This window comes from Nannospalax galili, unplaced genomic scaffold (genome assembly GCF_000622305.1).
Source record: "Nannospalax galili isolate Female #2095 unplaced genomic scaffold, S.galili_v1.0 scaffold140, whole genome shotgun sequence".
NCBI classification, from domain to species: Eukaryota; Metazoa; Chordata; class Mammalia; order Rodentia; family Spalacidae; genus Nannospalax; species Nannospalax galili.
Window position 1 is genome coordinate 858,217 of NW_008352267.1, and position 15,687 is coordinate 873,903.

Here is a 15,687-nt window from a genome sequence, read left to right on the forward strand (position 1 = left end):
TATGTGAACTAAAATAAAGCTTATTAGCATAACATTAATATTTATCGACACAAATATAAAAATATTTTCCCTTAGGATCATGCCTTATCAAACTGAGATATCTAATCTATGATTATAATTTAGTGTTTATGATTTGATATTGAATTATCATTGTTACAGTTTGCTTAGTCTTTTACAGTTTGTTTTGTTGGTGTATGTTCAGCATATTAGACCACCTGTGCAAACCTCTGTCCTTAAATAGCAAAATTGCTTTTAAACAATTTGTATTCTGGCATCTCAAATTAGATTTTAAAGTAATGTTTTTAAGTTTACATGTATCTCGTCTTCCTTTCTCCCTAGTCACAGTACATAAAAATTTTTAGGCTTTGTCCTTGAAAGAAAGATTATATTCATGATAAGTGAAAATGACAAGCCTTTGTTTCCTGGGCCAAAGGATTCCATTTTGTTCTGAAGAAATGTCTTCTACTAATTTTTAAGATTGTCTAGTTTTATTTAGTGAAATAAAATCCTTATGTTGCATGGAACACTTTTTAAAGTTATGTAGGAGCTCAAGAGAAACACTTACAAGACACTCTTAAATTTTCAATTGCTGCTATTATATTTAACATGAATTATTTCAATATATATTAATTAAGTTAATTAGCCTGTATTATGCTAGCAGTTACTTGATGTAACCAATTAATAAAGAGAAAAGGTTTATATTGGCTCACAGTTTTGGCATATTCAGTTGATGGCTGGGTAACCTTATTGCTTTGGGCTTGTGGTAAGGGAGTTTATCATGCTAGGGACACGAGGCAGAAGACTGTTCACCTTACACAGGAAGTGAAAGAGAGGTAGGGCTCCCTTCCCTTTGAGGACACATTCTCAGTGACCAAACCCCCACTCTTTATCTTGCCTCATGTAGGCTGTACAGCCTGCCAATATATGAAAGATTTGGGAATGAAATGAACACATGGACCTTTGAAGGTGCTCTTTCTAAACTACAACATTAAAAAAAGCACTGATGCTTCAGACATCTGGTGTCACCTGCACATTGTTTTCCTTTTTCACTTCATTCAATGTTTCATCATCTTGAAATACAAATTTCTCCCCCAAAATTAAATTCCATCTTAAAACCATGTGATTTTTATCATTAAGTTTCTGAGTCTTATTCCCAGCCTACATTTTTTTCTTGACATAGGGTTTCCCTAGGGCCCCAGCTGGCCTGGAACTTGTTGTGTAGAGCAGGCTGGCCTCATTCTAACAGAAATCCACATGTCTCTGTCTCTTGAATGCTGAGATTAAAGGTATGGGCCACCTCGCCAAATCCAGTGCACATTTTCCTCCTAGTAAAAATATCTGTTCATATTTCATCAATCTCAGACAGGTTTTTAACCTTTGTGTTATATACATGTTTTAAAAAATATTTTACTTATTATTTTTATTTTATATGTATGCATGTAATTTTATGTGTATGCATGTTTTAAAAAATATTTTACTTATTATTTTTATTTTGTGTGTATGTATGTAATGCCTGCATGTAGGTAAGTGTACCCTGTATCGTGTAATGCCCGCGGAGGACAGAAGAGGCTGTTGGATTTCCTGAAACTGGAGTTACTGACAGTTGTTAGCTGCCATGTGGGTGCTCAGAAAGGAATCTGTGTCTTCTGCAAGATAAACCAGTGTTCTTAACTGCTGACCTATCTCTTCAGCCCCTATATACATTTTTTTGTATCTTATATACAAGTAGCTCCTACATCCAACAGATACTACCCCTTCATTTTTTTCTCACAGAGATACAAAACAAATACATGGAAATTAAAAACAATCCTTTTATTAGTTATTTTTCTACTGATGTGATAAAATAATATTACCAATGTAGCATAGAAAAGGAAGGGTTCCAAAGAGATGGAATTTGATCATGGTGAGAGTGGGTAGCAGGGATGGCAGAGGCAAGAAATTAAGAATGCACATCTTCAACCAGAAAATGAAACAGAGAGAGTGAACTGGGAGGGGCTACCAAGTCTCCACGTCCATTCCCAGTGATATAGTTCCTCCATCAATGTCACATTTCCTAACTGCCCCCAAACAGTACCATCAACAGGGGTAAAGTGTTTACATACATAAGCTTTGCAGAGCATTTCTGATTCAAATCATCATAGTTCTTAATAGTGATGAAGTAGATCATATACATAATTTTAACTTGGGTCCAATGAGATGTCCAATATATTTCCATCTGTTACATTCCTTCAGTATATTACTGACATCGCTGGACACGCACAATGCCTTATTGAGCTAAGTATTGTATGTGATATTCACACAGCTGGATTTTTTTAAAAAGAAGAAAAAGAGAAGAAAAGAAAATGAACAAACAAACAAAAAACCCCAAAGAAAACCATGAAGGAATTGGACCAAATATATTTACATTTTCTATATGAAGCCCAATAATCAAGTAAACCAAAGAAGAAAATAGGTGAGTCAGAAAGAATCCAATAGAATTAGGAACTGTGAGGAAGTTATGGTGTATTCTAAGACTTCATACTGGTGATATGATCTAATAGGTAGAAAGGAGAGTTAAGGAAAGATAGTTAGAATTACTCATTCCAAAATCAAAACTTTGAAATAAAGCAGTCTTTCAGCCTCTAAAGACAGAGCAACGTGACCTTTGTAAGACTGAAGCAGTTTCTCCACTGTGGTCACTGCCAGTGGTGGCCACTCCTCCATTGTCATGGGTGCCACTCCTTCGTTCTCACAGGCATCAAGGCTCTTCCTGGGCTGAGGCTGCTCTTCTGCTTGCCCGGGGCCACCTTCTGTCATCACTGCTTCTGCCCAGTCCTGGACCCCAGGGCTGGTGAGGAGACTGTGTCAGCGGGGCTGCATTCAGACACAGGAGAAGAGACCAGGTTCAGTGACACAGATCTGGTTTGCAGGAAGGCACAAGCTTATATAGGGGTAGTGGTCCAATCACAGCACAGCAAGTAGGATACCTTATTAGCATAAAAGACTTAGCATCCTAGTAGCATAACAGACATAGCATCCTATCACAGAATAGCGGGTAGGATGCCTCATTAACATACTGGGTTTCAGATTACAGAGCCTGGATTCCTGGAAACCATGTGACCCTGACTGTTGCAATATCTAAGTGTTGCAATTTTGGATTCCAAGGGTGGTGATTAGGGAGTGGTGAGCTCTGGACATTAGTCTCAAGATCTGCCAATGGGAACAAATGTCAAAAGGCATTTCTTGTGGCTCCAGTGGTCAGGCCGTTGCCTCAGGCCTGTTGTATGGCTGTCAATAAGACTTTCACCCCAGACTCAAGCCTGTCTCCCACACTCCACCAGAGCATTATTTAATCCTTTGAGGCCTGAACCTGAGAATTCATGTGCCTTTGCAGAAAGCCATTGATAAACCCTTCCCCACCACATATAAGAAGATGGGAGTGTTTCTAAGTATATTATTCATTCATTTCATACATTTAGCCAGGGTCTAGACAAATGTGGAATTCTGCTTAATTTATCAAATCATATAAAGTTAGAAATAGACACACACATGCCTGCATACCCACCAACCCACATGCATGGATGGACATGTGTTGTACATATTTTATGTTCACTCACGTGGTTTGTGCACATACAGTCATGCTTTAGAAATCTGTTTTTCCAACTTAGTTGGATATTTTGGAATATTTTACCAAATTATGAGATTCATATTACTGAAATCAAAAGGGTAAATATTGCATTCCCTGATAAAGGATACACAAATATCTTATCAGGAAAGAGATACATGGCTTTAATTCACCTAATTTCAATGGAAAAGACCATTTATTTCCATGTGTTTCATACATAGCATTATTGTCATTTTGCCTTTTAAATTTGCTTCAAAACATGGTTGATTATATAAAATAGTTTTTTTAAAAAAAATATTTGTACATTTTTATTGAGTTTTGTGCATCTCGCAAAACAGTTCTTAACCAAATTTCAACCCGTTCCCACATTCATGTCCCCCACCCCCCACCAGACATTCCATCATGTATTTAGTCATTTGTGCCTAGCTGTCCCTCTGTGCAAATTCATGTACTAGAGTCTAGTCAGCCTATCTAGAGATCTTAAGGAAGGTCTACTCTCCCTTACTCAGTAGTAATCAATCCCTAGCAGTTCCCAGGCTAGAACTGGCTCACCACCCATTTCCCTCAATTCCCTTTGGGACCTTATCTTATTAAGTTGGCATGAATCATGTGCTTGAAGTCACCATTGCCACAAGTTCACATATGAAAGTTTCCAGTGGCCTGAAAGCCTCTGTTCCCCTATGTTCATAGACCTACCCTGGCTCTTACAATCTTTCCATCCCCTCTTCTGCAGTGGTCCCTGAGCCATGGGTGGGTGAGGTTTAATATAGGAGTCCTATCCAGGATACACACTCTGTAGTCTCTTAGTCTCTAATACTTGGCAGCTATGGTCTTCCATGTACATCTGTACATAGCACTTAGTTTTATAAGGAAACTTCACTGGTGAGAGTTGAAGTATGCACTAGTATTCTTTCCGCCCCCAGTTCCTGCTATGTTATATGAGCCTTAGGTGTAGAGGTTTCGCTGTAGATGTGTCACCTAGGGCTGCAAATTTCTTAGTTGTATATTCTCTGTTTGTGACCATTTGTGGAACTCTGCAGTACTCTCCATCTGTTATAAAAAGAAGCTTCTTTGATGAGTTGTATACAGTGTACTTCTCTGTAAATGTAAGGATCCACATTTACATATAGTAAAAAATGTCATTTGTTTACAAAAAGAAGCTTCTTTGATGAGTGGTATACAGTATACTTCTCTGTAAATATAAGGATCCATATTTACATTTAGTAAGAAATGTCATTTGTTTAGAAATATGACAGATACAGGGTTTTCTCTAAGATCTATGAACTCTCCAGGCATGTGTATTGGGCTGTGTTTACAGTGCCACCCATGAGTTCACCCCCATTGAGAGGGCTTTAAGTCTAATTAGATAGCCCTTGATTACCTCCCAGATTACAGTGCTAGTGCTGCACCAATAGAGGTAGTTTGCTATGCCAGTTGTTATGGTTACTAGGCTTTAGGGCTAGATGGGACCATTAATTGATTTTCTCCCTTAGCAATTTACATAGTGTTCTCTAGAACTATGAGAGCTAAACTTCAGGTAGAAGGCTTCCAGTTCAGTTCTTACTCCATTACTCCAAGTCCTGTGTCTAAAGCATGTCCTGCCTTCAGCTGTAGGGTCTTGTCTTCCAGCTCTGGGAGATAACCAAGAGCTCTGGAAATAGTCTGTTTTATTTGGGGAGTTTCTTAGACTACTCTGACCAACCACTTGAGGTAGGTCTTTCCTGTTGGACACTGTGCTCCTTGCTACACAACCCCCAGGTATACACATGCAGTAGTGTTCAAGTTAATCTACATGTATGAGTGTATGTGTATGTGTGGGTATAGGTGACATTGACAGCCAGAAGAGGGCATCATATCTCCTGGAGCTCTGGTTACAGGCACTTATCAACCACCCATTTTTGGTACTGGCAGTGAAAAAAGGTCCTCTGCCAGAGCAGTAAGCACTATTAACTGCTGAGCCATTTCTATAGCCCATAAAATAGATTTTTGTACATTGAAATTTAGTCAGTCTCACTTACTATGCATTATTCCTGTGAGTTTTTATATTTAAAAATTATGGTACATGAAATGATAATGGCTCTGTTTCTTATTTTTAACATTTTATACCTCCTGCTTACTTTGAAGTATCACTGAATTAGAGCATTAAGGAAAGTGTAAACATCTGGTAATTATTATGACTAGATTTCCTTTTTCCTTCATAATAAATTTTACATTCACACTTTTAAAATGTTGCCCAATAACCTCTTTGTTCCCAGATGACTTTTATTTTGTGTGTTTCATTTTAATTTCAATAATTCCTATTATATAATTATTTTACATTCATATTCTTATTATGAAATGATTATGCTTTTGATGTTTAAATGCACTCTACAGGGTTAGAGAGATGACTGTGTGAATAAAAGTACTTCCAGAGTTCTGTTCTTCCAGAGAATGCAGCTTCTTTTCCCAACATCCACATATCAGCTAATGGTTATCAGTAACTCCAGTTCCAGGGAGTTCAATGCCTTCTTCTTACATCCATGGGCATTGTATTCATGAGGTGCACTCACACACATGCAGGAAATCACTCATACATATAAAATAATAAATAAGTAAAAAGATTTTTAAATTTAGTTTACTAGCCCTTCTCTCCCTTCCTTCCTCTCTCCCGCCTTCCTTTCTTCTTTCTTCTGTTGATGCAAAAGTATAACTCTCACCTCAAAGGGGATAAGAAATAGTTTATTCTGGAGCCAAGTATGAGTGACCATGGCCTGCAAACACATATTTAGGTTATCCCAAATCCATATTCCAGCTTGGTAACAGTTACATTATGTTTTATAGTAACAGAACAAACAAAAATCATAAATCAAGACACCTTTCAAATATGCTGATGGATATATTCAGTAGGCAGTTCATAGCAAAGTGTGTGTGGGCGTTCTACTACAGATCTCAGTTGCTATATGATGACATTCTTAGCTTTTAGATTGGTGAGACCCCAGTGATCTGCTATTTATGAGTCACAAGAATGTTAATTCAGAAACGGGTAGGCAAGGTGCGGCTATTTGGGGGTTAAAGATGTACCCAGATAATTGTGAATAGGCTCTGGATCTGCAGCATTCCGAACTCTCCACAGTCACTGAAGGGTTAGTCAGTTGGTCAGCCCAGTAGGAAATTCAGCTCAGGATACAGGACTTCTTTGAGAACTCCACACTTCCTTTCTAGCTTTCTTCTTTCTCCTTTCCTGTTCCTTTTTTTCTTTCTTTTGAGTACAATGAAGTCAAAATTCTAAGAAGCTATCTGCAACATTTATTATTATAAAATCATAATCACCTGAACATGTGGACTGACTCCTAAATTAAGTCTTTAGAAATGGGCCCTGGACTCAGAGGACACTATTTCCCTAGCTACCTATTAGAACCATCTATCTCCCAGAACTGTGTTAATGACTCTCTTTTGTCTCCTTAACCTGTACAGATGGAGCTATGTCCTTACTCTGTGCAGATGGAACTGTCCCTGAACCTTGTTTCTCCTCCCACTGTGTGCACCCCCTTCACATCCATAATTTATTCAAAATGATTTCTTGAGCTTCACCAGGGAAGAACAAGTTCAAGTTCAGCTACACCCCTATCATCACAAGCCATCTGGTTTTTAAAGCCTTAGTTTGCATTCATTCAAAGTCACATTTCTTTCCTAACATTGCTTGAAGAGCTTTGATATGTTAATTCTCAGGCATATTCACATTCATTTATTATCTTTTGGGCGAAGTACCAATGTGAGGTTGCCAAGGAGATGCCCCTGATCATCAGACCCAAGAGCATGGTTTTTCAGGGGTTAATTAAAGTCTTCAGTCCAGATTATGTTCATTAATAAAACTCATTTGTACACCTTTTATGATTCTCTGCTTCCTAGTACATACATACCTTCATCAAGTATTAAATAAACTATGAATTCAGTATTGTTAAACAGGGATTTTGAAGCAGTAGGCAAGATGCCCAGTCAATTCATCTGAACAAAGATGTTACCTTTTATGTTTTTGTTTTGAGACAGAACCACCCTGCAACCCCTGCTGGCCTTGAACTCACCATGTAGACCAGGCTGTCTTCAGGCTTATAGAGATATACCTGCTTCTTCATCGCTAATGCTGCGATTCAAGGCATGCATCATCACATGGGCTAGAGATATTATCTTTAATGGATCCAATCAATTTTATTGATTTTTTTTAGGGCATTTGGGAGAAACTAATATAGGATGAATTCTCCATTTTAGGCTTGAATGATGACATGCACGAAGTGGTAAAAACCTGAAGCAGCCAGTAGGATCTGAGAATAGACCTTGTCTTGAGAATAAGTATGGATTTTAGTTTTAGAGCCACTTGGAGCCCAGGACTCTGAACACATTCAAGGAGACTGAAAGAACACAGCACACTAAACTATAGAAAACATAAGTTATTCTGCTTTATGGACTTCAACCTGTAAGCTGCTAAGCAAAAAGCCTAAATATGCAGTTCTTGGAATTCTGAAGAAATAAAAACACTGAGTTAATAGATTGTTAATAGATAGATTGTATTAATTTGTCAAACAGAAATAGAAACTTACAGACTGAATGACGGTTAATTTAGAACATTTCAGGAATAGATGGTTACAAGTATTTGGAAATTTCCATAATCTGTTTCAATAGTTTCTTATGAGGATATTGCACACATTTTTGAACTTTGATAACATGATGTCAGGACCCTAAAATAGATTAATTGAACTCAAATCTGCCTTGTGCCATGTTGTTCTTATTATAATTTTAATTCTGCATATATTTTAAAACAATAACTTATTTTAATAATTGATATTTTATGCAGATTCTTACCTATCTGATTCCTACTGCTGAAACAGACAAGGAAGCACAGCACATCGAAGGGTGAAAATGGAAACTAAAGTCAAACAGCTTTTATTGTCTTTGGCATAACTGGCTTCTTCATTTGCTTTCAGGTTCTAATACTACTTAAATAGATGACTACTATACATATTTTGCTTATTTCTTGTGGGCATGTTGATTCAAAATAAGTAATAATAATTTATCTTTATTATAAATAATAATAATTTATCTTTTTTTCCTGACCATTCATCTCTAATTTATGGAGAAATATGCTCCCCAAAAGTCCACAAACATTTCTGAATAAAGCTTTTTGTATTACTAGAGGATAATTCCATTTCATTTGTTATTTTATCTTTTGTACATCAGGAATCATAGAATGCATTCCCGGAAGTAGTACAGGAATCAATGTCACCACAAGTATAGATAGATAGGGTTGGTGATGCTTAAAAACACATTAGTTTATTTGATTTTTCTATTTGCCTGTGTGAACCTTAAAGGATGACAGCATATTATCATGAGCCTAAGCAAGTCACTGCTTGAATTGCAGCTGATGCACAAAATTTGGTTTAATAGCTGAAGCAAATTAACACATCTTTTTGCCTGTAGCAGACATACATAGATCTGGAAAATGTCTTTTATCTTCCTCTGAGTCCATTAGACCCACATGAAGTACTCAGCTTCCAACTTGCATGGTCAGTAATATATCTTTCTTTTAGTACAGCTAAGTGTATCTTACTTAGTGTCAGAGATCTTATTCAATATTCTAATCTGCAATATATTACACTGTGCTGTTACATTGATGATTTTCTGTTTATTGGACCTAATGAGTAAGACATAAACGTTATTCTAATACAGTATCTATTTGCCAGTGGGTATCAATATATTCAGAGAATTTAAAGGACATCAGTGAAATTTCTGTGTTTCTATTTGTGTAGGAAATGTCAAATATCACATCAAAGATGAAAGATAAATTGATCATTAATCCCTTATATCACCCAAGAAGAGTTGCAAAACCCACTGGGCTTCTTTGGTTTACACAGGTAATATTTTTATCACATAGGTCTATACATTGAATTATTAATCTAATAACATGAAAAGCTAGTAATTTCTTGGAGAATTTATCACAGGGTCAGGTCCTACAGTAGGTCCACACATTTTTTGCAAGCTACTTGATTATTTAAAGTAATATTCTAAAAATTCAATGGTCTTGAGGCACTATGGGAGATAGTGTCACACTTTGGAGTCTTTGGTAGACAACTATCGGTGAGTAGGAACAGGCATTTCAGAGTTAGAAATAAAGCTCTGCAGACCAACATAGATAAGTACTATCCTTTAGAGAAACAACCTTGAATTATTACTAAAACCTCATAGACACTGAATAATTAACCATAAGGTACCAAGCTACCAGAGGATTGATCTTCTTCTTATTAAGTAGATTTGATTTGCCAAGCTAGAAATTTTATGCACAAAAATATACCGTCACCAAACTATGTATATACCATAATCAGACACACATAACTGAGCCACAAATATCATGAGAAAACACAAATTACATGAAGGATTCTAGATACCTATGTACCTATGAAATACTACTTGCCCTTTACAACAGAATAGTTATAGCATCATAGAAAGATTTTTTACCAGTAGTTCACAGAGGGATGGAACGATTCAGTCTTAATTTAAGAATACTTTACCCTGAGATATAGGAACCTCCTGAATGTGAAGAGATGCACTATTTTATCCCATTTATTGGATATATACTAAGGCCACTGTTCTAGTTTGTTTCTCCATTGCTATGACAAAATATTTTGACAAATACTAACTTGGGGAGGAAAGGGTTTGATTTGGCTTATATTGTCTGGGTCACAGTTCATCCCTGAGGAATCCTAAGCTAGGAACTCAGGGCAGGAACCTGGAAGCAGGTTCTGGAGCACAGGACATGGAGGAGCACTGCTTACTGACTTGCTCTGCCCAACCTGCTTTCTTTTACAGCACAGGCCCACCTCCCCATGGGTGGCACCATCTGCAGTGGATTGGGCCCTCCCACATTATTCAGTAATCAAGAAGATGACCCAAAGACATGGCCAAAGGCCAGTCCAATGTAAGAAATTCACCAATTGAGGCTCACTCTACACAGGGGTGTCAAGTTGACAGTCAAAGGTATCCAGCATAGGCACTAGTGAAGAGATATCCTCCAATTGGGCAGAATTTGAAGCTGAGTTCCAAATTGCATATATTTTTAGAAGAGAAATAGTAAAAAAGATTATATGTTGATTCGTGGGTTGGCCAATAGTTTGTTTGAACTGTCAAGGACTTATATGTGATGATTAGAGTATTGATGACAAATGTATAAGGTGAAGCACTATGTGAATAATTCTGTGTAAAACTCATGTATATATTTATATTATATGTGAATGTTTACCACAGATGACTTCACCACAGGATTTCATAATCAAGTTAATAGGATAACTCATTCTGTAGATGCATCAACTATTGCATGATTCATACTTGCTTTAGTCACTTTTCTGTTGCTGAGATAGAAACACTGACCCAAGCAATTTATAGAAGGAAGAGTTTATTTGAGCTTACAGTTCCAGGGAATTACAGTCAATCATGGCAGGAAGGCATGGTGCCTGGAGGTGGCTGGAGCAGGAGCAGCAGAGTCTAAGCTCTCACATCATCATACAGGCACAGGAAGCAAGAGAGCAAATGGAGATCTGGCAAGGCTTAAGAATTCTCTAAGCCCACCCCTAGTAATGTGCTTCCTCAAGGGCTAGTCACTCCTTCTAAAACCTCCCAAAACAGGGCCATCATCTGGGGACAAAATGTCTAAATACTTGAAGCCTATGGGGGATTCAAACCACCACAATATTCTAATCAACAGGTGATCATGGTGGCAGAGACTGTGGTTATGATTTCTATTCACCTACCTTAGCATTGTTATTGCCATTGTTAAGTTCCCATTGTCCAGTAACAAAGTTCAACACTAAGTTCTTCATATGATAGACCTCTCTGAAATAATGCAAAAGCTACATAATGGCAAGGTAGCATTTGATACTTCACCATGGAAGGAAGAACTTGTGATTACCAGAAACAGACACTTATTTTACATACGTGTTTCTTGTCCCTATTTGCAATGCTTGTTCCAGAAGCATGGATGGTACAGGCATGAAATCACTTAGCACTTTGTCATTCCACTATCATGACATTATAAATGGCATTACATCTGTTCATGGAACTCACTTCACAGGAAAAAAAAAATATTGGTAGTGAATTGAAGGTGATGGACCTTTCTGATTTTACTATTTCCTTACCATTGTGATAGTGTTTGCTGAACAGTGGACTAAGCTTTGAAACTCTTTTCTTTCAAGACTGTGAAAATTTTCTCCCAAATGCCTGTTATGAATCAGCACTCAGTAGCTGTTCCTGTTCCTCTCAAACTAAAGGTTCAATTTAGAGACTATAGCTACATAACACTTCACTCTTTCCAGCTTTGATGTTCTTTCTGTCTCCTTTTCGACAATGTCCCTGAGCCCTAGAAGGAGTTATAATGGGTTCTGATTAATTTCTACCATTGATGAGGAAAAAGTTGGATCACTGTACTGCCACAAGTTTTGGTATTCTTGACTGACTGATCAGTTATTTGTATGTACAACAATATTGTCCACTACTGAAAAGAAGCTTCCACTCCATAAACTAGGCTGACTATAGTAGTCATGTATATGTATAAACGGGGATGTTTAGAAAGTAATTTAACAGGTGCACCAGTTTGTTGAACAAAACCATAGCAATGATCTCCCTAATATGGCCTACCATTTCCTCAGCTACAACAGCTTGTCCTCAATTACATTGCCAAATATAAGCTCCCTCCTCAAGAGTGGTCCTTAAATCCAATCATAATATCATTTGTTGCATCCAATAAAAAATTTGATACAACTACATTATATGAAATTCTCAAAGAATTAATAGCAATGTGTTAAAATAAAGTAGAAAGTAAATTAAGAAGCACAATACAATTATGATATAAAAAATCACACCAAGAATGAATCAGTAGTTACATTTTGCCTAGTATGTAGGTAGTGTAGCATATAGTAGCCATAGCTGGTCAAGACTACAGGTAATAATTCTCCCCAGGTACCTCGCTAATGTCTCCAGGCAGTATAAAAACCAGTCAGCCTGTGGAAGAGAGGTTCCAGCTCTGTTCCATCCTGATTTTTCTATGTCCTGAAACCAAACATGTAAAGTAACAGGGATAGAATATCTATTTCTTACCTGCAACCAACATCAGTGGCAATAATGTTATGGTTTGTGGGAGCACAGGAACCACCCTGGCCAACAACTTCTAGGGTCATTATTCATCACTGGCAGGGGAATTTTTCTCCATTATTCTGCTACTATGACAGACTCATGCATTTGTAGCATAAATTTTAGTCTTTTCATTCCACAATCCCTGCCCTCTTCCCCATTCCACCTCCAACTGGCACCCTTCTTCTCAACAAGTCTCCTCTAAATTTCATATGTTCTTTTGTGTGTGGCCCAGTGAGTTGAATTAGAGAGTGGGTGTAAAGTTATTTAGTGGAGCAAGGACAGTTTATCTCTGACTATGCCACTGAAAATGGGAAAGAACTCCCCAAACAAGCATTAATGCCCTCTAATCCCTCTGGGATGAGTGGTTGGTCATCAAATCCTGTCTTATCCATGGTGAAGTTTCGATGGGCCCAAACTTGTGCTGGTCTTGTGAAGATAACCAAAACTACAGTGAGGTTATAAGTGTGCAGACTATCCATGTTGAGATGGTATCTTTTTCCTACAGGCCTCCTTATCTTCTAACCATCCCGTGTTCCTCAGTGATCACTGAGCCTTGGAGTGGGTGTTATACATGTAGGGGCTCATTACCCCCCCCCACCATTAATTATTTGTTCAGTTAGGAATTTCTTCATTAAACACTACCTGCTGTAGTAAAAAACTTCTGTGGTGAAGGCTGGACACAGTACCAGTATAGTTCAGCTCCTTCCATGGTTTCTTGGAGTAATTTTCCATGAGGTGTAACATATAATTTAACTTTTTAAAACCTATTGTTTTAATTTTCAGCTGTTGCTTTTATTGTTTTTTCCAATATTTTTCCAAGTCTATGAGATTCTAGGATTAGGATTCTATTGCCCTTGTAATGAAACTTTTATAGAGAGGGTGGGAAGATTCTGTAAGCAAATGCCATTTAACTAAGGGATTTATGATCACAGAGATGCTAAAATGTTAACAAGTCCAATATAGCATGAACATTTGTTCATACTGTTTGTTCCCTAAATCAAGCCATATTGGACATAGTGGCATGGATGGGAACCACTACCTTATTTATGTATATAATTTCTAGTCATTCTCCAGGAACTGTCCCACTTCCTGGTTCTGGGGTGCTGCTGTGGGTTTGACATATCTCTCCCAATCCTGATGGGCTAGAAGGAGTGGGCTGGCTTTGTTTCACCTAGACCATAAGCAAATGTGGGGCCAAGTGGCATTTTTTTTACTTGGTACACCCAGTACTGGAGCTATCCATTGGGACTGACAGGCTCTAGGCTGACAATGCATCCGCTGTTTCTGCATCAGCCATACCTGGATGTGAAAAGGTTTACTACTATGAGAACCTTCTCCACCCTCAATATACTTTCCTACAGGGAAAAAATGTAGACAGCCTGACTTGGGGGAATAACCTGAGTGTCAGTTTAATCTTTCTCACTATTCTGCTGTGCCATTTACTCCTTATTTGTCCTATTTCTTGAATTGTTTGTTCCTTAGCCATGAAAGTCTTCCAAGAGACTCATCAGATTTGGATGCTGAAATTTATTTAGAAACTCTGGCTAGACATAAATCTTCCCACTTTTGCTTTGGAATGACATGGACAGTAACCTTCGCTTGCTTTTTCATGCTCTTATCTCTTCCTGAATACCGTATACCTTACAGATGAAATTTACACACAAGTCTAATTCAGTCAGACCCTCTTCACAGCCCACCATGAATCCAAGGAAAGCCAAAAATGGTTTATACCAACCTGAAGTTCTTGCTGAATTAACTTCTTCCTTTTTTAATACATTTTAAAATTTTGTTTCAAAAATGAGTGTTTTGCCTACATGTATGTAAGTACACCGTGTGTACATTGCTCATGAGGACAGAAGATAACGTAGGGCCACTGGAAATGAAGTTAAGGATAAGTGTTAATTGCTGTGTGGGTGCTGGGAACCCAACTTCTGTCCTCTGCAAGAGCATCAAATGTTCTTAACCACTGAGCAATCTCTTCAGGTCCTAATTAACCTTTCCTTAACAATCTTCTGTACACAATCCTATTTGACTGTGAACTTGGTACCAAGCATGGTCTCACATGCACATTTCCCCTCAGTAGTGACTGACTTTCCTTTGTTGTCATTCAGTTCATGGTGTCGATAATGATCTCTTCCAGTGATAACCAAATGTTTCAAATGACTCACATGCAACAGTCTTAGGAACTGAATTCCCTTGTATTGCCTGAGATCATACAACCTTTGCTTCAAGGAGGAATCTGTAGTCAAAGCAGTCCATTTTTCTACTTCCATGGCCTTACACTGATTCCATACACTCTTGTTTTCCACAGCCGCATGAGTCAGGCTGAAAGAGGTTCTTTCTTTCCTTATTTAAAAGAGTTTCCCTGTTCAAGCAGGATTGATACAGAGTATTCCCAGGTAATCCTGAAATGGGTTGTTATGAAGGCCTTCAGGTGCATCATGAATCATGCATAGATTTTTCCCTCTCTGTATTAAAGTTTGGTTCTCAGCTGTATCTTCTATTCCTTTTATGTCATTTTAACCTTTTTTGCTTTCTGAATCTTCCCATGAATTACAAGACTTTGGATCTCATGGCAAAAGTACAGTTTTAATTTGTGCTTCCTTTCCCTTGTATCCTGTGAGCTGCAGTAAACAGGAAGCCAGAAATGCCATTTCGTCTTTCCTTTCTTCCCTTCCTAGTAAATCAGAGGCTACTGCAGACATACCACTCAAATGTTTTTTGTCTCATTGTACTACATTATGTGGGCAGCAGCTTTCTGGGCAGAAGGTTGAGCCCCACTTGCATATCTTATTGCTGACAGCAAATGGCACACAACTGTTGCCACATCATTACCCCATGTGTGACATTTTGGAAATTGCAGAATATACCTAGTCTATGATTTCTTTGGTATTTTACTCATATTTTCATTGGAGATCAATCAAGGAGCT